Source organism: Emydura macquarii, unplaced genomic scaffold (genome assembly GCF_026122565.2).
Source record: "Emydura macquarii macquarii isolate MOO-44397 ecotype Brisbane River unplaced genomic scaffold, CSIRO-AGI_Emac_v2 contig_3530, whole genome shotgun sequence".
NCBI classification, from domain to species: domain Eukaryota; kingdom Metazoa; phylum Chordata; order Testudines; family Chelidae; genus Emydura; species Emydura macquarii.
The window spans coordinates 928,964-951,634 of NW_027133667.1; the positions used below are offsets into that span (position 1 = coordinate 928,964).

General features: G+C 41.5%; 1 protein-coding gene across 1 annotated transcript in view; it reads right to left on the bottom strand.

Annotated features, from left to right (window-relative positions):
* Positions 1–21,938, bottom strand: part of CHST11 (carbohydrate sulfotransferase 11) — a 242,501-nt gene extending 220,563 nt beyond the window's left edge. Inside the window, exon 1 of the mRNA XM_067536154.1 lies at positions 21,806–21,938. The gene's annotated coding sequence lies outside the window, so the exon portion shown is untranslated. The remainder of the gene's footprint in view (positions 1–21,805) is intronic.
* Positions 21,939–22,671: the final 733 nt, after the last annotated feature.

Here is a 22,671-nt window from a genome sequence, read left to right on the forward strand (position 1 = left end):
AATAGTTAATAAACCCCACTATGACATGGCATAACAGAGATTTGGTGGGATAATGCACATGACTAGAATATTGATATAGAAGGGCACAGCTTGCTCAGGAAGGGCAGGCAGGGAAAAAAAGTGAGGAAGAATTGCTTTATATATCATAAAAATGTATACACTTGGATTGAAGTTGAGATGGAAATAGAAGACAGATTTGTTGAAAGTTTCTGGATAAGGATAAAAGGGATAAAAAAAAACCCAAAGGTGATGTCATGATAGGAGTCTAGTACAGACCACCTAACCAGGAAGAAGAGGTGGATGAAGATTTTTATAAACAACTAACAAAATCACCCAAAGCACATGACTTGATGGTAATGGGGGACTTCAACTACCCAGACATCTGTTGGGAAAATAACACAGTGGGGCATAGATTATCCAACAAGTTGCTAGAATGTATTGGAGACAATTTTTTATTTCAGAAGGTGGAGAAAGCTACTAGAGGAGAAGCAATTCTAGATTTGATGTTGACAAATAGGAAGGACCTGGCTGAAAATTTGAAAGTGAAAGGCAGCTTTAGTGAAAGTGATCATGAAATGATAAGGTTCATGATTCTAAAGTATGGTACGAGGGAAAGCAGCACAATAAAGATAATGGATTTCAAGACAACAGACTTTAGCAAACTCAAGGAGTTGGTATGTAAGATTCCATAGGAAGCAAGTCTAAGGGGAAAAACAGTTCAAGAGAATTGGCAGCTTTTCAAAGAGACATTATGAAGGACACAAGAGCAAACTATGTACTGCGTAGGAAAAATAGGAAGTGTGGCAGGAGACTACCCTGGCTTAACCAGGAGATCTTCCGCGATCTGAAACTCAAAAAAAGAGTCCTACAAAAAGTGGAAATTAGGTCAAATTACAAAGGATGAATATAAACAAATAACACAAGTATGTAGGGAAATATTAGAAAGGCCATGGCACAGAACAAAATTAAACTAGCTAGAGACATCAGGGGTAGCAAGTAAACAATCTACAAATACATTAGAAGCAAAAGGAAGACCAAGGACAAGTTAGGCCCATTACTCAATGAAGGGGAAAAACAATAACAGACAATGTGGAGATAGCAGAAGTGCTAAATTACTTTTTTATTTCAGTTTTCATCAAAAAGTTTAGTAGCAATTGGACATCTAACTTAATGAATGCCAGTGAAAATAAGGTAGGATCGGAGGCTAAAATTGGGAAAGAAAAAGTTAAAAATTACTTAGACAAGTTAGATGTCTTCAAGTCACCAGGGTCAGATGAAATGCATCCTAGAATACTCAAGGAGCTGACTGAGGAGGTCTCAGAGATTAGTGATTATCTTTGAAAATTCCTGGAAGAAGGGAGAGAGTCCAAAGGACTGGAAAAGGTCAAATATAGTTCCAATCTATAAAAAGGGGAATAAAGATAACTTGGAGACTTACAGACCAGTCAGCTTAACTTCAATACCCAGAAAGATAATGGAGCAAATAATTAAGCAATCAATTTGCAAACACCTAGAAGATAATAAGGTGATATGTAACAGTCAGCATGGATTTGTCAAGAGTAAATTGTATCAAACCAGCCAAATAGCTTTCTTTGATAGGGTAACAAGCTTTGTGGATGGGGGGGAAGCGGTAAATGTGGTATATCTTGACTTTAGTAAAGCTTTTGATAATGTCCCGCATGATCTTCTCATAAACAAACTAGGGAAATACAACCTAGATAGAGCTGCTGTAAGGTGGGTGCATAACTAGTTGAAAAAGCATTCCCAGAGAGTAGTTATCAGTGGTTCATAGACAAGCTGGAAGGTCATATTGAGTGGGGTCTCATTGGTTTCAGTTCTAGGTCCAGTTCTGTTCAATATCTTCATCAGTGATTTAGTTATGGCATAGAGAGCACACTTATAAAGTTTGCGGACAATACCAAGCTGAGAGGAGTTGCAAATGCTTTGGAGGATAAGATTAAAATTCAAAATTATCTGGACAAACTTGAGAAATGGTCTGAAGTAAACAGGATGAAATTCAGTAAGGACAAATGCACTTGGGAAGGAACAATTAGTTGCACACATACAAAATGGGAAATGACTCCCTAAGAAGGAGTACTGCAGAAAGGGATCTGGGGGTCATCGTGGATCACAAGCTGAATATGAATCAACAGGGTAACGCTGTTGCAAAAAAAGCAAACATCATTCTGGGATGTATTAGCAGGAATCTTGTAAGCAAGGCACAAGAAGTAATTCTTCTGCTCTTCTCCGTGCTGATTAGGCCTCAACTGGAGTATTGTGTCCAGTTCTGGGAGCCACATTTCAGGAATGATGTGGACAAATTGGAGAAAGTCCAGAGAAGAGCAACAAAAATAACTAAAGGTCTAGAAAACATGACCTATGAGGGAAGAATGAAAAAATTGGGTTTGTTTAGTCTGGAGAAGAGAAGACTGAGAGGGAATATGATTAACAGTTTTCAAGGACATAAAAGGTTGTTACAAGGAGGAGGGAGAAAAATTGTTCTTGTTAACCTCTGAGGATAGGACAGGAGGCAATGGACAAAACTGCAGCAAGCGTAGTTTAGATTGGACATTAGGAAAAACTTCCTGTCAGGGTAGTTAAGCACTGGAATAAATTACCTATGGAGGTTGTGGAATCCTCATAATTGGAGATTTTTAAGAGCAAGTTGGACAGACACCTGTCAGGGATGGTCTAGATAATGCTTGGACCTGCCTTGAGTGCAGGGGACTGGACTAAATGACCTCTCGAGGTCCCTTCCAGTCCTATGATTCTATTGTTTCTATAGTTCATTACTGCTTTATTAAGCTTTCAGTTACTATATTTTCATTTGTTTATTTTATCATCAATGATTGAGGGGTTTTGTGCATGTGTGTAGGTGGCCACTAGCTTTTTCTATTTTGTGACACTTAAATATAAAGAGGGAAAAAAAACAGATTTTTTTCTTTTTTTTCAAGCCTTTACATCCAAGCTAGGCTGTAATGCAAAACATCCTACAAAACCAAGTAAACAGAAATAAATAGTTCCTAATCTGTAACAGATCAAAATGACAAAACATTCAATCAGCTAGCAAAAATTTAAACCAAAGTTTTTAAGGTCCCGATTCAGCAGAGCACCTAAACACCTGCTTAATTCTAAGCACTTGAATAGTTCCATTGATTCTAGGGGGGGCCCACTAAGGTGCTAAAAGTTAAGCAGCTACTTAAATACCTTGCTGAATAAGGGCCAAAGTTTAAGTGCTATAAACAAACACGCTCGACCACAACATTTCCCAGCACCATCACCTCCCTAAAATTAGATCTATAGGAAATTGAGATCAAAGCATTCAAAACAGATGGCTAAATTCTCAGTTATACCAGTACAACTCTATTGAAGTAATTGGAGGTTAACACAGAATTGTGTGAGAGACGACCCGGCCCAGCATGTTTTTCCAGTTACCTTAAATGTGAAGATCCATTCCCTATGCATAGTTGCTTGGTTGGTGTGGTTATGTTGAAAACGCACTTGCACACTAGATAGCCATGCTCCACGGCCCACCCACATATTACCTTTATGCATTTGTTTGCACTCATAGTAGATTGTGTGTTTTTAAGGGCTACCTCTTGAAAACATGCAAGGGCCATACACTCAGAGCAGAAGGAAGAAATTCATATTAAGTTACTACAAATGGCCACAGCAAATAGCTAGTGTGGCTTTAAAATATACACCCATCAGTACATGAGCTGCATTATGATAGCAAGTACAGTACATTCACAGTGGGAGAATTGGACCATGGCCAGGAACGTGGTGGGAGGAGGTAGACCAACAGAGACATGCTCTATGCTTTCTCCCAAAATTGAAAGCAAAACATATGGGAAGAGAGAGAAAATTAATGCTGCTAGAGGCAAAGATAAATTGCTTTATATGTTTTTGAAAACCCCATTCAGTGGGTAGGGTCCAACCCATGCATCTGTTGTCAGGCAGCATGACAAGAATGCCAGTTATGCTGCCAGTTCTGGGGGAAGGACAGCGCACAGGCAAAGGAGAATCACTCGTATACTGACTATCACCACAAGGCTTCACATGTCTTTACCTGCGAACCTGCAGCCTCTGTGTAAATTTCAAGCTACATCCATTGTCCCTTCTGGCAAGACGTCTGATGTGCTAATTAAAATGAGACAAGGCAGCGTATTCGCCAAGCTTCTGATGCCACAGATCTCTTTTCACTGGCTCTTACAGAAAAGCATATGGAAGGAAAGAGGCAGCACATGGTCCCAAGCATGCAAATGAAATTGCACTTCCAGTTGGATTCAGTTATAGACTGCACATGCTCATCTTTTTGGAAATTTACCCTCTATCACTAGGAAAATTAACAAGTGCAGAGCAGCTGGAAGAGCTTGGACTGCACTGTAGGTGCTGACCACCCACCATCACACAGAAGCGTGCAGGTGCTAGAAGGGCTCAATACCTTTGAAAAATTAGACTAATAGTCTTTAAGATGCTCAAAGAGATAGTGACTCAAGGCCTGATCAAAAGCCTACTGAAATCAGTGGGATTCCAGAAGAATCCTGCATCGATCGTATCTTTGAACTGCAATTAAAAAAACCCAGCATTCAGTGATAAGGTCTAAACATAACAAAACCACAGATGAAAAACAAGACAGACAAAACGCCACACAGATGGTAGTAAATTCTCAGAATAGTCTACCACAGGCAACAGCAAAGAAGCTAATACAGGCATATTCAACAAAACAAAGGAAGGGCCATTAACACCATACAAATCTTTGATTAACAATTTATTAGAATTCTTTAGTTACAGATTAAGTTACTTTGCTTAGTGTTAGTTAATTTAAAATAGCAGCTATCTAGACCAATGGACTAGAAGGTCATCTTGCTTTTCTGGAGCTGCTGCAAGTATCTCTGTTTGTATCCTGTGCTGAAATTTGTTGTTATTTTTATTCTTGGGGGTAAATTTCCTTCAGCAGTGCTCCTCCATAAATCAGAACAGACATCCTTCTGTTCTCTTCAGCGATCATACATTAGGGAAGCCACATCTCATTTTTTCCATTGATAGAAGTAAATCAATGGTATAGTCCAAGCCAATCATTGATCCCTCCCAAAATGCCTTATAAGAGCAATAATGAACACCGCATAAAATGAAAATGGAAATATACAGTATTTTAATGGGTAATGCACTTTCCAGGGAAATCTTCCATACCCCTTCCCAGTCCCTTGACCCCTTACCATGCCCTTTCTTTACGCCACCCAGGCCAGTGCACTCCCTTCATCCTGCATGAACACCCAACCAATCTTCTGCCTACCAGAGACACCCCTCATTCCAAAATTAGTGGCTCCATTGTATTGCCCCATACACACCCAGCTCATCTCCTTCCCAGTCCTCTGCTTCCCTCTCAGATTCCTGTCCTGTCCCGTCCCCTACCCACTCCAACCCATTACTTCTGCCCCACATTTCTCACATAGTCTAGCAGATGTAGGATTGCAGCCTGGAATCTGCTACAAGCCATCTTATATTTATCAGCACAACTCTGTGTATGTAAGAAAATGGCTCCTCATTGGGTCTGATCCCATTTCCATTGAGATCAGCTAGAGTTTTTCCTTTGACTGCAGTGGCAGTTGGATTGGGCCCCATGTCTTTGAATTGAATTCCCCATTAACAATTCATCAATATGAAATCCTCTGAGCCAACAATGTTAAACACAATAGACAGGAACATTTTTTAAAACACCTTAAGATTTTTATAACTTCTTTAAATCCTGACCCTGCAACGGGCTCTATACAGGGTGCAGGGGTCCATCACTTGGCACCCATTGCAGAATTAGGGCCTTGCTGATATTTTCCCCAAACGCAACACGTACTTCCCATTAAAGTTTTGTCCTGAGATGAGATGTGACAGGTAAAGTTTCTGGATGGAATTAGAGGGGTTGAAATCCAGGCTTATTACATCAAGTTAGTTTCAGTCTCAAACTATGGAGCAGCAACCACTGCTCCAAAGAACATAGACCATACTGCACCTAATCTCTATGGCCGAGGCTTGGTCTGCCTGGAAGAGCTGTACTGACATAGCTACATCGATCAGGGGTGTGAAAAAGTACACCCTTGACTAATGTAGCTATGCCAGAACCACCCACATCCCCCAGTGCAGATGCAGTTATGTCAATGGATGAGAGCCGTTGTTGACATAGCTAACTGTGTTCAGGGAGCTGGTGTTCCTACATGAACAGAAAAATGCTTTCTGTTGGCATAGGCTGCATCTACACTACAGGGCTATGCCAGCACAGTTACACCGGTATAGTCTCCATAGTGTAGACGTGTCCCTATTCTACACTAGAAAATGTTATCTATACCAGTACACCCTCCTACTATGCTGCCAAAAAAAAAAGTTTGCTAGTATATCTTATACCAGTTCTGCAAGCAAAATAAGTTACATGAGCAAAAGTACTTTTTTGCTGGCATCGTTGTATCTACACTAAAGCTTTTGCAGATGTCGCAATATCATGGGAGGGAAGAAACACCCTCACCCTCTACTAACTGATATAGCTATTCCAGCAAAAATTTCTAGTGTAGACCTGGCCTATTTTAAGAGGGGCAGAAGGTTCACTTTTAAAATAAACAAGATATACATGGCAAGAATTGCATTCATATGGTTTAAACAGGCTTCTGTGTGGGAGAAGGAAAAAACAACTACATAAGTTATAAGAATAAAGTACCATCAGGCTAGAAAACCTGAAGCTGAACACCTGCAAGATTGTTAAAATAGCAGTTGCAGGTGTGTTAGTTTCAGGCGTTGGAGAAGATGGGCACTGCAGTATTTTTAACCTGGCTTTGGTTGAGTTGCAGATTGCAAGGATGCTTTTAAGAAAGTACAACGATGGCTATTGGCAACATAAACAAACAAAAATCTAAGTGTTTCTAGACTTTTTTTAGAAAAGATTTGATCAAAATTTCAAATAGCCTGATTTCTAGAGGTTTTGCACACCCATAACTCCTTCCACTGTAGTCAGAGGAAACACAGGAATTGCCACCAGTGGTCCATCTAATCCAGTATCCTGGATCTGACAGTGACCAATACCAGCTGCTTCAAAAGGATCAAGAAACCCTGGAACAGTACTGCAGGATGGAAGCCAAAGTAGCTACAGGTGGAAAATCAGGTCCAAGGAAAGTTTTGAAATGTCCAGACACCACACTTATAACCAGGGCAGCCAACACAAATTCCCGGGGCAGGGCAGAAACAAAAATATCTGCCAAGCTCCATCACTGTTCAGTTCTTTCTTACCTCATGTGCTGTACTTTTGCCATTTTTCCATTGCCAAGCCAGAACACCTTTTATAAAGTGAAATTGTTGGAGTAGAGTTTAACCAATGAGCATCTCTGTTGCAGGGGTCAAACCAGTACTCTCTGCAAGCTTTTCTGACTATGCCAGCTCCATTCTGCATCAAAATTAGTTGTGTTCATACTTGTAAAAAAGTACTTGTAAATAAATAACTATTTTCCTGGTGATATTATTGTACCCACAGCTGAACTTGAATTCCAGGTCTGATTTCTCCTTATTCCACTAGCCATGGGCTGTTGCCATCACCTGACTCAGAATGCACATTCCATTATAAGGGCGAATGAGCACTGCTCATTCTAATTTCACTCTCACTTGTGCTTTTTAGGATATAGCACTGCTGTTCCATGCGTAGTGTTCTTGAGACACTAAAGCAGCATGCACCAGTCAGGAAGACAGGGTGCCAATATCAATTGACTAGCAGGAGCGGCTTGCCACCAGAGCAATGCAAAGCTCATTCCCATTACAAAAACTAAACACGTTCACTCTGACACACCCAGCTGAACAGAAGAACAAGTGTGGCCATCCAAGAATCAAAAGTCAGATTTGTCTTCAAGAGCAATGAATTGTATTTTACTCTTGGTTTATTCCCATTCCATCTGAATCTTGATATGTTTACTAATTTAGAAAAATTAAATATCTTTATTGGGGATTGGTAGTGAAAGGTAAATTGGTGCAAATATAGCATTATTTGGAGAACTTTTAATTTTTTCTGTTCTACTTAGTGAAGACATCCCTATTCAGGAAAGTACTTAACTTTGTATTTATGTATGTACATGAAGTCCGATGGAAGTCCAGGGGATTTAAGTGCATGTTTAAAGTCAAGAATGTGCTTAAATGCTTTCCTGAATTAGGCCACAATGGGACTTGTGTGCATATGTGTGAGCACACACCAGGTTTAGTTGCCATTATTTTGTAGCTGCATGTGTAAACCAGAATGAAGGCTGCACAGAGCATGTAATTTTTGTTTGACACGGGACTTTGCCTTGTTTCTATTGACTTCAAGTCCCTAGTAAAGCAATTTCTCTTTTTTCAGCGTTAGAATGTGTATATGTACTGGATTAAAATCTTCTATGATAGTCTGGAGGCTAAAATTGGGATTATAGGTTGTAAATTAAAATTTCTTACACTAATAAAAGTTACTCAGCCACATACCTCACCCTGTTTGCCTTTTTAATACCACCACTGAGAGCCAGTATGAGGGCAAATGGGAAGGGATTGAGGTACTTAGGAGTGCAAACAATGCAAGCCTTTAAAGACTCATTTAGATAATATCATCAAAATTATTCACATGCACAAAAATGACTTGAGGGCGATTTTTCAGAAATACCAAAGTGATTTGGGGGTTGTGGTGGAATCTGAGTTTCCAGTGCGACTCTGTGGCCAAAAGGTCTAATGTATTTTTTTTTTCAAATAGGCATCAGTTTTAATACAAACAAGGGGAAGTACTTTTTTCACACAACACACAATTAAACTGTGGAATTCATTGCCATGGAATGTTCTGATGGCCAAAAGTATAACTGGGTTCAACAAAGAACTAGATAAGGACAGGTCCATCAATGGCTATTAGCCAAAATGGTCAGGGAAACAACCACATGCCCAAGGCAACCCTAAGCCTCTGACTGCCAGGAAGGGAAGACGGGTGGATCGCTCCAAATGCCTTGCTCTGTACACTCCCCCAGAAGCCCTGTTACAGGCCACTGTTGGAGACAGGCTATAGGCTAGATGGACCCTGGTCTGACTCCGCATGGCAGCCTCTGCTCTCAAGTTACACACAAATGGCAGGGGTGGGGGTGAAACACAGAATCCCTGGTGCAGTTTCCAGAGCTTCTAGCCTGGCAGGTGGGACAGAATGAACAAAGCATGCAGGCCCAGTAGATACTTTGTGCACCAGGACACAATCCAGCCACCCACAAGAAAGCAAGGCACTTGGACTTTAATTGGCTTGAAAATATATTCACCATTGAAATGAGCACACGGGAGGCTGGAGCAGACAGAGTAGATGCTGCACGGAAAGCCCAGGAAGGCACAGCACTAACAGGTCCAGGGCAGTTCTCCCTGCTTCTCACGGGAGGCTTGGAACAGCCAAGCACACACGTGGAGTACAGGAGGTGCAAATCACAGCAGCCACACTAGGCCTGGAGGGTTATTCCATCTCCACCTCCTGCACGGGGAGCTGGTGTTCGTTTCTCACCAACGCTACTGGCTCCAGCACATGTGGGTCATAAGTCCATTTAGGAAAGACACATTTGTACAGATTCAGTGTTCTTGGGAGGCATAAACGGGAATCTCAAGTAGGAGTAGAGAGGGAGGGGTATTTTAAAAAGTGCCTAAGGGAGTTAGGAGTACAGGGCAAGGCATTTGAAAGTCAATGGGATTTGTGCTTTTAAATTCATTGATTTCAAAGCCAAAAGTGACCATTGAAAGCATCTGACCTCCCGTATAACACTGGGCACAGAACTTCTCCCAAATAATTCTTAGAGCATAGCTTTTAGAAAAAAATAACCCTTGGTTAATTACTATCACTGTTTTTACACCTTATTTCCAATCTGTATTTGTCCAGCTTCAACTTCCAGCCTTTACATTGTGTTATACCTTTTTCTGCTAGACTAAAGAGCCCGTTACCAAATATTTGTTCCACATGTAGGTACTTATCGACTGATCAAGTCACCCTTAACCTTCTCCTTGTTAGACTAAATAGAGTCTCTTGCTATAAGGCACATTTCCTGTTCCTTTAATCATTCTCAGGGCTCTTCTCTGAATCCTCTCCAATTACGTATCAACATCCTATAAATGGACTAAGATAAGGTATCCATGCTGATTTCATTAGCTATATCAAGGCCTACTTACAGAGACCAGGAGGTAGAATTGAACTGTCTGTTGGACCTTGCCATTGAGTGCCTTTGACCCACTCTCTGAGAGATCTCAGAGGGGAGTACTGAGTAACTACTCATTCTCCTGGAGGGACCTTATGGTGGGACCCTGCACAGTTCCATCTCATTACCCCTGCTGTTCTGTATTTATATAGAGCCACTAGGGGAGGTCTTGAGATAATTTGGGCTACAGTATCATCACAACTCTGATACTCATCTTTAGCTCCTTTTCATTGGACTCAGAACCTACAGGCTTGCTACTTTCCCAGCTTCTAGCCAACAGATGAAAGAAACATCTGTGACTCATGCCTGATAGATAGAAACCAGGCCCACTGGGACGCATTTATGAATGCTGGCAGCGTGGGAACTGGTCAGTGTGCATGGCTAACTTGGACTGAAAAGGTTGATCGATGTTTCATTTTATTGGATCCATTGCTGCCACTGGATGTTCAGTTTAACAATGGCCCATGTCATCCTTTTAAATCTGCAGCTAGTCAAGAGATTGCAAACTTCCCTCTAATAAGGACAGCAGTCCATGCCTTCGGCACCCCTTTACGATAGCTCTAAGAAGAGTGCATTAGTGTAGGTTAGCTTTCCTTTGAAGGCCAACCAGAAGCTTCAGCTAGCACAGAATGTGGAAACTTGTCTTCTGAGTGGCACGGGCCATTATGAGCACACCACAATAGTGTGCGTAAGTATCTCGGTTGGCCACCTATTCACTTTGGGGTGTAGTGTAAGGCATTGATTGAAAGTTCTGAATGGGTTGGGTCTCAGATACTCACTAAAAGAGCACCTCTTATCCTGTTACAGTAGTGAAGGTTAATATCAGATAGGTAGGGTTATGCTGACAGTTCCCTAGAACTGAATTTTCAAGGACTGGTGGAAAAAGCTTTCTACAGGGCTGGGCTTCCCCTTTGAAACTCTTTTTCACATCATGCATCAGAAACCAAGGGGGTGGTGTTAAGAAACAAAAGGAATGTATCTTAAAATACATGCAGCTTCAGTGTCCCCTTGATTACATGGCTTTTATGCTATGGTGACTCCCGTGAAGTCAGTGGAGTCACACTGAAGTAAAAGTGGTGTAAGTGAATTGGGGGCGGGAGGGCTGCGGGAAAAGGGAGACAAAACTGGCCCATTATCTTTATAATGACGACAAACTGGCTGCAGCTCCTTCCTCTGGCAGCAGCTTTCGGGTAGCCTTTTTAGAAGCGTTACTTGTAATTTATGTTAATTTTTGTAACTGCCTCTAGCTGTCCTCATAATATCAGCAAGTGCTGAATACATTTCTATATCTCAGGGTCCATGGGCTGGTGTCAGTTTGAGTCTCCACACAACACACAGCAGATACAATGATCTGGCCACAGAATTAAGCTTTGTGATTTGTTCATAAAAATAAATCATGAAGCCCTTCTCTCCTCCCCCCCAACACATCCTGGCCTGTCTTATTGGTCAGTTATACATAGCTGGTAAATTGTTTAAGAACGTAGCTTTGCTGATGACAGATTTCGAGCTCTGCCATCCGCAGTCACCTTCCGGGACTGAAAGTTGCAACAAAAGAAAAGTTTTACAAAAATCACCCTTTAAATATTTTAATGATGTTATTAACTTTAGTGGACTGCGTTAACAATGTAGCAATCTTATTTTCCTCAGTTTATTTTATTGTGTGTGTTGTAGATACCCTCAGATTTGTAGCCTTCCAAGTATTTGTCACCTCTGAATTTACAGACAGTATCCAGGACAGAATCATTGTAAAGTAGAGCACCACTGAGTTTGCAAAACGACACAGTAAATATTCAGCAGGCTCCAAGGATTCCTCTTTTCCTTTTGCCCGGGTGCCTATATAAAATGACTCTTTAGTATGTACAAGAAAATAATCTGTATTTGTTTAGAAGGATTACATGATGTTGTGAGCTTGGGGATAAAATATTTGTCGCGCTTATTGGCAAACATCCCTAGCCAGACTCTCTTCTCACTGAAGCATCCAGACGAGCAACCTAAGGTTTTTTCCCAGCAGATGTTTCTGCCTCTCAGACTAATGAGACACCCCAGCCCTCAGCAGCAGAGTCAAGATCTGGAAAGTCACTGTCTGACAAAGGGAACCAAAGGTCAAGTTGTGTTCTAGAGACAGGCTTTAGGCTGGGTTGCTCAGAGGCCGCTAGCTGGATAGACTGGAAGAGGAACTCCTCAGGGTGTTTCTATCACAGAATTCTCAGACACATGCCAATGTAAATCTGGTCAAACATTTCTTGTTTTTACTTGTGTTACAAGTAAAGTAAAGTGAAGTTTTTACAATGTGTTTAGGCTAAAGTCTGGCCTACTTTTCATGCTGTATACTTTCATATTTGCTCACATATTTTGTTACCGAATGTCTTGACAGAAAGATAGTGCAAATACCCCTTCTTCATTGAACTACACCATATGTTACAATTATGTTAACAGCAACATCATGAGCAACACAACACATACCACACTAAGGTGTAAGGCCAGGTGTAAGCAAGTTCAACACAATTGAAGTTAATGGAGTGACTGGAGAGATTAAAGTAGCTCCAGGATTAAAACCCATCTTCTAGCTAAACATATAGCCCCAGCCAGGTGAAGAACTGTATTATGCAATTATTGTTCCTCAATCCTTGTTCTCCTCACACCTATTGAGATTTTATTTGTATACAAATGGGAGTTTTGCCATTGATATCACTCGGGTCAGGATTTCACCCTTTCCATTGCATAGGTAAAATATCAAGAGAAGATCCCAGCCCCAAAGAGAGAGTAATTTAAACAGAGAAAGTACAGATAAAAATGGGGATGGAATATAGCAAAATATTCTGAGTTCACATTCTGCAGACACTCCCTAAGTATTGAGCTCTGTAATGGCATTCAGGAGTGGAGTTTACGAGTATTTTGAGCCCTCTGAGTATTACTACAGATCCCTAATATGCATGCAGCTCCTGTGTGCTCTGCATGCTTTGATTATTCATGCTCCTGGCAATTAACACTGGGAGATTAACAATTGGCTCCTGGACAACGGACTCCGGAGATGATTAGCCTATTACAGACACCCCACTGGTTACCAATTTCAAAGGGGTTATAGGTGTAGAGGCTATTAATAAAATGCATCAGGAAGAGATAACAGAGCCTTGAGTCACTCATGGGTTTCATCCATAATTTTGCTGAAGAAAAAAATATGGAATGTACTAAATTCTATGCAAGTTATAGAAAGTTAAACGAAGTCTCTTTAGAAAGATTCCTACCTTTTGCCAAATAGACAATTCACTGAATGCTTCAGATGTAACAAGGTCAGTTTAATTTTCCATGCTGGAATAGTAATAGCTGGAAGTGGATTGAAATGACAGGGAGATAGCTGCTTTTACGGCAATGAAATGGCTGAGGGGATTTAAAGTCATGCCATACCTTTGTGACTTTTAAAGGCTATGTCTGGACATGTGTCTCTCAGCCTGCTTGTTATCCCTGTGTGCCACTCTGATATTGTAGACAAGCAATGATACCAATTATTGTGTGCAAAGGCAAGTTTAAGGGGGTCAATTTGAAACTGAACCCAAAGAATTTTGAGCAGTTTCAGAAGCAGGTTGTGGCACTGTCTGGAATATGAGGGACCATTTATAATACTATTAATATCAAGATGACAAAATTGCAATAATTCTTGCAAGATATGCCATGTCAGGTATCATTGGAAAGGTTATAATTTGTTAGGTATGATGATATTGCTTATGTAGATGTGTAATCTTTGTGCTGTAAGTTATGGATATGTGTGATATATCTGTAGCCAAAAACTTGTGCTGTGCTAATGGGTTACACCCCCTAGGCAGATTAGTGTCAGCATTGATTACTCATCGAGGGCCATCAACTATGCAATGAGCCCAGGGTGAGAACGAGAAGCCAGGGGGAGGGTGATTCCTATGAGTCATCAGGACATGAAGGAACATGCTTGTGGTCAGGGGGACTGCAAGTGTTTTTCTCTGCCCATATGCTGTGAGCTTGTGTTTGAAACAAGCCACATGGCAGACCAGATGCAGCTGCACCATCTCCATCTTGTCTTCATTCCTGCTTCTTCCCTCTGGAACACCTTCTCTACATCTGAAGCTTTGAACAAAGGACTGACAGATCCATCCAGGTACTGGATGTGATCCAGAGGAACTGTACCAACCTGCAAACTCCACAATCCTGCAAAGAATCTGCTAGATATGGACTTTGAAGTCATTCCTATGTTTCTGATTGCTTTGACCATTTAACCTCTCTCATCTTGTTTGTTTCTTTCCTTTTATAATAAACCTTTAGTTTTAGTTACTAAAGGATTGGCTGGCAGCATGGTATTTTGGGTAAGATCCAAACGAATATTGATCTGGCAATGTGGCTGACCCTTTGGGGGATCAGGAGAAAATTTTGGTAAAGGGAACAGAGTTTTAAATAACTTCTCTCTTTACCGGACCCAGTTGCTGATTGGGGGCCAGAGACTGAAATGCAATAAAGGGAGCTGTGTATTTCTTTTTGGGGCTTCCTGATAACCAGTGTGGGGAATCAGAAGCTGAGCTCTCCCCCTGGAAGAGGTTTGCATCCCCCTCATATTCCCATTTGCGATTGGTATTCTAACATTATGTCACTCTTCCCTAACACCACCATCCTTTTCTCTGTGCTCCCATCACACTCCAGGGGCGCTGCACTGGTATTTACTCTGCCCCTGTGGTCCAGTAAGGGCACCCACCCTAGGTTTCTGGCTCCTCAGCTGTCACCTCTCTTGGGTAGAGACTCCTGTCTCTCTTGCTCCTATGCTGGCTACTCAACTCCAGGCTGTGAAGCTCCCTGCCTACACTGGGATATCCCTAGCGCAGTCAGATTGCCTAACCAGGCCAGTGTCTGCACTGCGCTTTCTCCTTGAAGGCTTATGAACAGCATAATTGCCAACTCACCCCTTTATAAGAAAGCACATTTATGCTTAAGGTGAAAGCATTACAGAGAAAACAATAAAAGTTCTTATACAGATGCTAAAAGTTTACTAGAGGTCACCCATCAGTCTTATGGGGTCTCAGCAGGCCAAAGTCCTTCCAACCCTTCCCAGGAAGGATCGGGGATCCCTGTGGACAGAAGGTCTTGTCCCTGTTCTGGATCAGAAGGAAGGTCCTGAGCCAGTTTAAATTCAGTCTGTTTATCCAAAAGTCTTTTCTTTGTCTGTTGGTCTCTGGAAAATCCTGTTTGAACCATATATGCGAGCATCTCCAGGTGATAGTAGCCCTCTTGAGATGTGATAACCTGTGTGAATCTGCCTAACCTCCCAGCACTCTTCTTAATTGCTGAAGGAGCTATAGTCACCCTCCCACAGAGAATTACATACAGTCCTTGGCCCACCGTGATAAAAACAATCCAGTAAGATCTCCCAAAGATATTGCCAGTAATTGCCATATCTGTCACACCCCCCACAACTCCAAGTCTGCATTCTTAGTCATATGCACCCATGGTCCCTCACTGTACTTAATGCAGCACCATTGATCTGGGAAGCTCTAGAGGGGGTGGCAGACATCATCCAGGACAATTAGTCTGAGTGAAGGGTTAGGAAATACAATATCCTGGAAGGTCTCCTTTGAGCAGGGACCAGAAGATAAGGAATTGCAGTACAGTTCTCGGACATTCAAACTGATCAGGAAAGGAAACAGATTCAGAGATAGTATTTCGTCAGTCACAGTTATATAAAGGAAACTAATGTATTTGTGAGAACGGTTTTATTCGCTCGGGTCATTTGAATGCCAGAAAACTGTATGAAACATCACAATCCTCCTAGTACAGTGCCAAGACTCAGTGACAAACCCACGTGCATACTTGTAAGTAGCCTTGTGTTTATTTGGGGGGGGGGGGTCACAGATGAATTCTGAGTATAAAAGGGAACTACCAGGATCTGATGGGAAGACAGTATTCCCTGAAAGGCAAAATGAGGAGAATTAGGTGGAATTACAGTTATGATGCCTCGTGCACCCTGGGGGTGGAAGTTTCAATAAAAGTGGTGAGGAGTAAATGTTGACAAAGTAAGTTCACTCTTTATTTAACTGATCAATCTGATGCTGATAGATCCAGGTACTGCAGAGATGAGATTTTTGGATGCACACGTACCAAAGCACAGAAACCCAGGCTTAACAGGTTAAGAGGAGGAAGGTCACAATGAATTGCAGAATGGCCAAGTGAGTCTGGGAAGATTTCTGACACCTCCCCCAAGACCAGTGTAAAAGCATCATTAAAAATGATCAGCTGAAGAGAATGGAAGTTAGGTATTTAATATAACCCTATGTATTTAAAAAATAGTTCAGATTTTGAGTGTGTTGTCCACAGACCTTACCTAAAGGGGAAAATCAGTTACCTGGAGCACCCCCAAAATTTTATCTGCGGAATGTAAACAATGCAAAATTATTGTATTACTTAACCTGGTAAAATAACAGTTGTAACTGGATACCATCTGGGTCTCAATCTAATGGAGCCTGACAGGGTGCATCTGGCGAGGTGACGTGTTTTGAGATCCCCAATATGTAGATGTGTATTGGCATAACCATGTGAATAAAACTAAAAGCGTTCTAAAGTTGGTACCACTCAACGTAACTGATTACCAGCATATGTTGAAATTTGATACCACTGCAAATTGGTGCTCTACATGTGTGTAAAAAGTGAGTCCTCCAGAGTTGCCCCACAGTAATGCCAGGACCAGAAAGTAAATTAAAAATCCCAGTCAGTGTACTATATCATAATATACATTGTTTCCAGGTCTCATGATTCTTAATATCTCTCAATGGAATGTTGAACATACTGACATATGTAAGTAAGCCAAGTAGGAAAAATTGTATAGAGAAATTCATAAAGGAATTCTGAAATAGTCCTAAATCTAGGACAGCACTGAGAAAAAAAAAGGATTGAATCTGTTAGTGCACTGTTTAAATTAGGAATGTCCTTAATAAAACAGAATGCTATTTAAAAGCGATAAAAACAATTAAAATAAAAGTTTGAATTAATAAACTTGAATGAATAAATAAAACGTAAAAATAAAATAAAAGTTTGAATTAAACAATAAAGAGTGTCTCTGACATGTCTGGTATTCTCAACCAACACAGAAGGAGAGAGAGATTTAACATACAAAGCTACACGCAGCCAAAACTATTGATCTGTCTGCCAGTTACACTAGACAGAAGTGAAATAATGGCAGTTTTATTGTGTTTAATTGTTGGCTGGCATTTTAGTACAAAAACTTAAAGCAACACAGAGGAGTACATGAGGTGCAGAGCCTCCTTTGCCTGTGTGCAGGCATACTGCTAAATCTGGTACCAATTCTGGGTAGTCTCTGGTCAGGCTGGAGAGGTGGTTTCTCATAATACAAGTAACGTGGCCCCAGATCCAGAATGATATTAAGACACCTAAATACCTTTGAGGATCTTGGCGTTGGTGCTAGATCATGACTGCCCTTAGGGCACGATGGACCATCTGCACAAGGTGGGGCATGTAGAGGCTCTGAGTAGCCGGATTCCCCTCTCCTCCATGCTACTACCCGAACAAAGGTGTAGGGGATATAAAGATGGCTCCTTTACTCCCTTTTGCCATCATCTAAAGCTTGGCCATGACCTGGCCCTTAACACTGTAAAATGCTTTGGCATGTCTTGCTGTGACACATGGTTGTATAGTAAAAAGTGGTCTTTAATATGAGTTTTAATTTATGCCATATTTTTTCTATGCAGGAAGCGAAGGCCTGTATGTAGTCACCAGAGTACAATTTGCCATTGGTAGAGCTAAAGGGACGCCTGGGACTATTGTTAATTTAGCCTTGTTTTTATCCCTCTGTCCTGTTAGACACAGATGCAAGTGCTTGGGCCCACACAAGGAGAAAGACTAGAAGAGTTGGAGGTAAGTGCCATGAAATGCGTCTGTACTGCAGAATGCAATTATTGTGCCAACAGAAAGGAATCCACTGGGCAATTTTATCATTATTTGTAAGGGAGTAAATTTACAGCTCATTCATCTTTCTAATGGCTCTTTAGACTCAAGAATGCCAAGTAGCAGTTGGCTGCAAAAACTATTTCAAAGTCACACATAGCTGGAGAAAAGGGTGGTAGCACTGGTGCTTTGTCCAGGTTTCCCTGCTGGGAGGACAACTGCAAAGATTGCTCTAACACAGAACTGCTTGAGCAGGGTGAAGGAGTATGTTAATGAAGGAATAGCACCCACCAGAATGCTCAGCACTGAAACAGTGGGAGTGTCCTTCATTTCACCACTGAGACAGAGGCAGAACTGAAAGAGTGGAAACAAATGGATGATACAGACATTAGAATGATGTCTGACAAAGCCACGTAGCATCTGCAAGCACACTAGAACAGGCATTCCCTAAGAATGCCATCAAAAAGGCTTATGGACACACTGGGTGAGAGTGGAATTCAAAATCTATAGAATTGTGAAAGAAATAGGGGAAACTATCCCATGATTGTTGAACCAGATCACTGAAAAAATATTAAGATTGTGCCAAGATCTCAAAACTACTGGATATTTTGTGTTGTGAAAATCCTAGACACACAAAAGGAGAATATTTATTGGAGAGAACAGAAGAGATGTAAGACTGGGGCAGAAAATGTAACCCTTGAGTAGCAAGGGAGAGAGAGACAGACTTCTCGTATCCCAGAAGAGTGACAAAGCAGCTGTATTTTATGGGATCATCCAGGGAACGCAAGGCTGTTCATATGTTTAGCTTTTATCAGAGACAAGAAGTCTTTGAGGTCTTGCAGTCTATTCCTGTTGTTTATCATGGAGTATGTGGTCTGACAGTCACCCAATAAAATATCAACTATAGTTGATGTTCTAATAAACCAACTATTCTGGATTTGAGGTCCCGGCCTGCAGATCAAGGAAAATCTCTGAATACAGTGTGTAATCACAGTTTGAGATCCTTGACATCCACACCACTGCAGCACAACTACAATCTGATGGAATGGTAAAAAGTTAACTGGACTCTAGTGGTTCAAGCTGGATACCTGTATAAAACACCATCTAAGAGAATAGGATGGGCATATTCCATTCTTTTTATGGCTTACCGAACTAAAGTGAGAGAGTCCAAAATAGAGCTGCCATTCATGTTGGGACTTGAGCTGGGGAACTCTAGCATGTCTCTTGTTCACAGCAGGATACAAAAGCTCCAGTGGAGAAACAGAAGAAATTTGATCATTTCGACTGCTTCAAGTCTTTTTGGTCCCACATGGAATGAAAGACCACATAGATGTGCTAAGGATACCGGGGGGAGGCTACTGAAAAAGAGAAAAGTCTGTGTGGATTTTTAAATACACCAATCTCTGTAGTACCTAGATTCTTTATGATCTAAGGTCATGTTGGAAATGTTTTAAGGAAAGACCTGTCGTTTGGTTCTGTGCATTTAAGAAGAGAATGAAACTCAACTGGGGGGAGGGGAATTAGATTGGCCCCGTGCAGAGGAGGAACAGGATTTCTAAGTCACACGCACAGCTGGAGAGACACATTGTCGCGCGGAAGCATATAGAACTGCTCGAAAGAACAAATAGCTGTGACGAGTAACTGCAGCCCCTAGTCAGTGGACACCAACCCGTCCTAAGACAGAGGTATTCACCTTTTGTAGCCCTGACCTAGGTCAGATGACTGAGCCATGGATTAAAATTCACTCTCTCCGCAATACGATGTGTTACAACATTATACTACTCAACAGTTTCGTAGGCTGAGGGGGTGCTGCTACAATATGTTTAAGGCCATGTTCCCCCCTCCCCATACTGTCCATTTGGGCACCTAAATGAAGCTGGCTTTCCAGAAGTGCCCAGCCCCCAGAAGCTCCCATTGCTCTCAACAGGAGCAGAACGCTTCTGAAAATTTGGCCACTCCATTTAGATGCTTACATGGAAGCTGTTGGTTGCCGAGTGCCTTTGAAAATAGGGTTTTATGTAGTACAGGACACACACGATAGCGGCCTGTTACAATATCCTTTGTGAATAAAATCTTCCTAATGTTCCAAGGTGACAGATATTAGCCAATTCATCTGAATATTAACCCCTTTCAGCATTACAGGTGAAGCATGGGCCAGTTAATGCCAAGAAACCATTTGGATAAGTACCTGTTTGAGCTAGCCATCTCATAGGTAGGGTCCTACCAAATTCACAGCTGTGAAAGCGCATCACAGACCGTGAAATCAGATCTCCCCTGTGAAATCTAGGGAGGGGAGGGGCAGAACTGGGTGCTGCCCCAGATGTGGGCTGCTGCCATGCACTAGACTCCAGCTGCTAGTCCTGGCGGGGCTGGAGATGGATGGGATTTCCTCTTCCGCTGCACGGCTGCTCTCGGAGGGGAACAGACCCACCTCCAGGTACCTCCCCTCAGGAGCTCTGAAGGCAGCACAGAAGTGATGGTGGCAATCCCATGACCTCACTACAACGGCTTTGCGACCCCTCCCCGCCCCATGACCCTCTTTTGGGTCAGGACACCCCACGGTTACGACACCGTGAAATTTCAGATGTAAATATCTGAAACTGTTCATTTTAAAATCCTGAGACCATGAAACTGACCAAAATGGAGGTGAATTTGGTAGTGCCCTACTCATAGGTACTTATGAGACACGCACATGCCCCATTACCACAGTATCTAATCCCCTCACATGGTTTAATGCATTTCTCCTCACCTCTGTGGGGTAGGAAAGTGTTGTTATCCACATTTTACAGAAGGGACACTGAAATACAGAAAAGGTGAATTGCCCAAGATCACATGGGAAGTCTGTGGCAAAGTAAGGAATTGAACCCAGCTTTCGAGTCTCAGGATAGCTGCCTAACCACTAGCTCATCCTTCCTCTGCTTAGTGGAGCCAACAGTAAAGAGATGAACTTCTAATCTGGAATACAATTTAATGCTGATCTCATGTCATATTTTAGGGAAAGGATTACCTGCATGGTTACCAAGATGTTTCACTGAACTACCCTAGAGGAACACACATTATACAACAATTTTCAATCAGTAAATATTTTTTAAACTACATTTTATTTCAATGTCAAGAACCACCATTACATTCTAGAGAAGCTCTTAATATAACATATGACTACAGAAACTAGTGGACAGAGTGATAAAGTGTAATGATCATGGGATCTGCGCTGTTCTCCAAAGAGCCAAGAATAGATTTTACTTTGATTTCAGATGAGCCACTGCACCAAGATACTCAGTCCAAGTTTATAAAACACTCATGCAGAAAAATCAGTTTGATAAGGAAACTCAATAATTTTGTAAAGTTTAATTGGCCATTTATTCTCCACTGATTTAATACCTCTTAAGTCCCAACCCTGCAAACAAATACATGAGCAATCTGACTCACATGAGCAGTCCTGAAAGAAAACCCTGTACATGAAGTGTTTGCAGGATCAGGGCCTTAAAGGTTAGAAAATGTCACTTGTGATTTTTGTTTCCTCTGCCATTGGGCAAATGCTGATTGTTTCCTTCGCTCAGTGACTACAGGAAACTGAAATTAGAAAGGCATTAATAAAGCCTAAATTCTTTACCAGAAAACTTTTCAAACTTTCCCACAGCTTCTCATTTAAAATGTACTGGACAAAATCCATTCAAAACTTTGGAAAAACTTACCTTCACCTTTTCCATCAATGATTTCTCTTGTGCCAGAATCTACTAGATTCCACTGTTGTTCCTTTCTTTAGGATCAGTTATTTGTCAAAATCTTTTAGCAACCTAACTAGAGGGTTTTCCGGCTTCAGCTCAGTTCATCTGTAAGACCAAATCCTGCATGTAACTTTACACATACGTAAGCGTTTGCAGAATCAAGACCTAAAATCCTACCCTAGTCCTATGTTTCAAAGCAAGTTTGCTCCATTTTTCTTTCCTTTACTGGAAAGTTACCCAGACATGTGATTGCAATTACGGTTGCAGCCCTTGGGGCTCAGGATAGTTTGCACACTGCAGATTACTTGCCTGAAAAGCATTTGTTTCACCTGGGTCATATATTTAAAGGGAATTTCCCTAGGCTGAATTTGTAGTGCTCCCTTACCAACATTTCTTACATGGTTATTCTCGGTAATGAAATCCAGACTCCGTATGAGTTCATCCGCTACAGTATAGCTGCTCCCTAGACATCCTGCTATGCCAGCGGTCCAGTTCTTACATACAATTTCCCCCACTTTGGCACTGGCGGTCACAGATTCCCTTTGAGACTAATTTGGCAGCTCAGTTTTAGAACCCGTTACTCCCAGCAATTTTAGAAGATCTGGTGTAAGTGCTGTGATTTTTCAGCCAGGTTCTATAATTACTGTGTGATTCCTATTTTCAGCTTCATGGTCAAAAACCAGATCCCTTTATTGATGTCTAACTGTCCAGGTGTAAAAAAAACAGGGCTACACTGCATCACCCCAACCAGCTTGCGATCAGCCCATCTCCTCCCCTGAGCAACGTACTACTATCATGTACTCTTTTGTCTTTCTTAAAGAAGAGGCAGTATC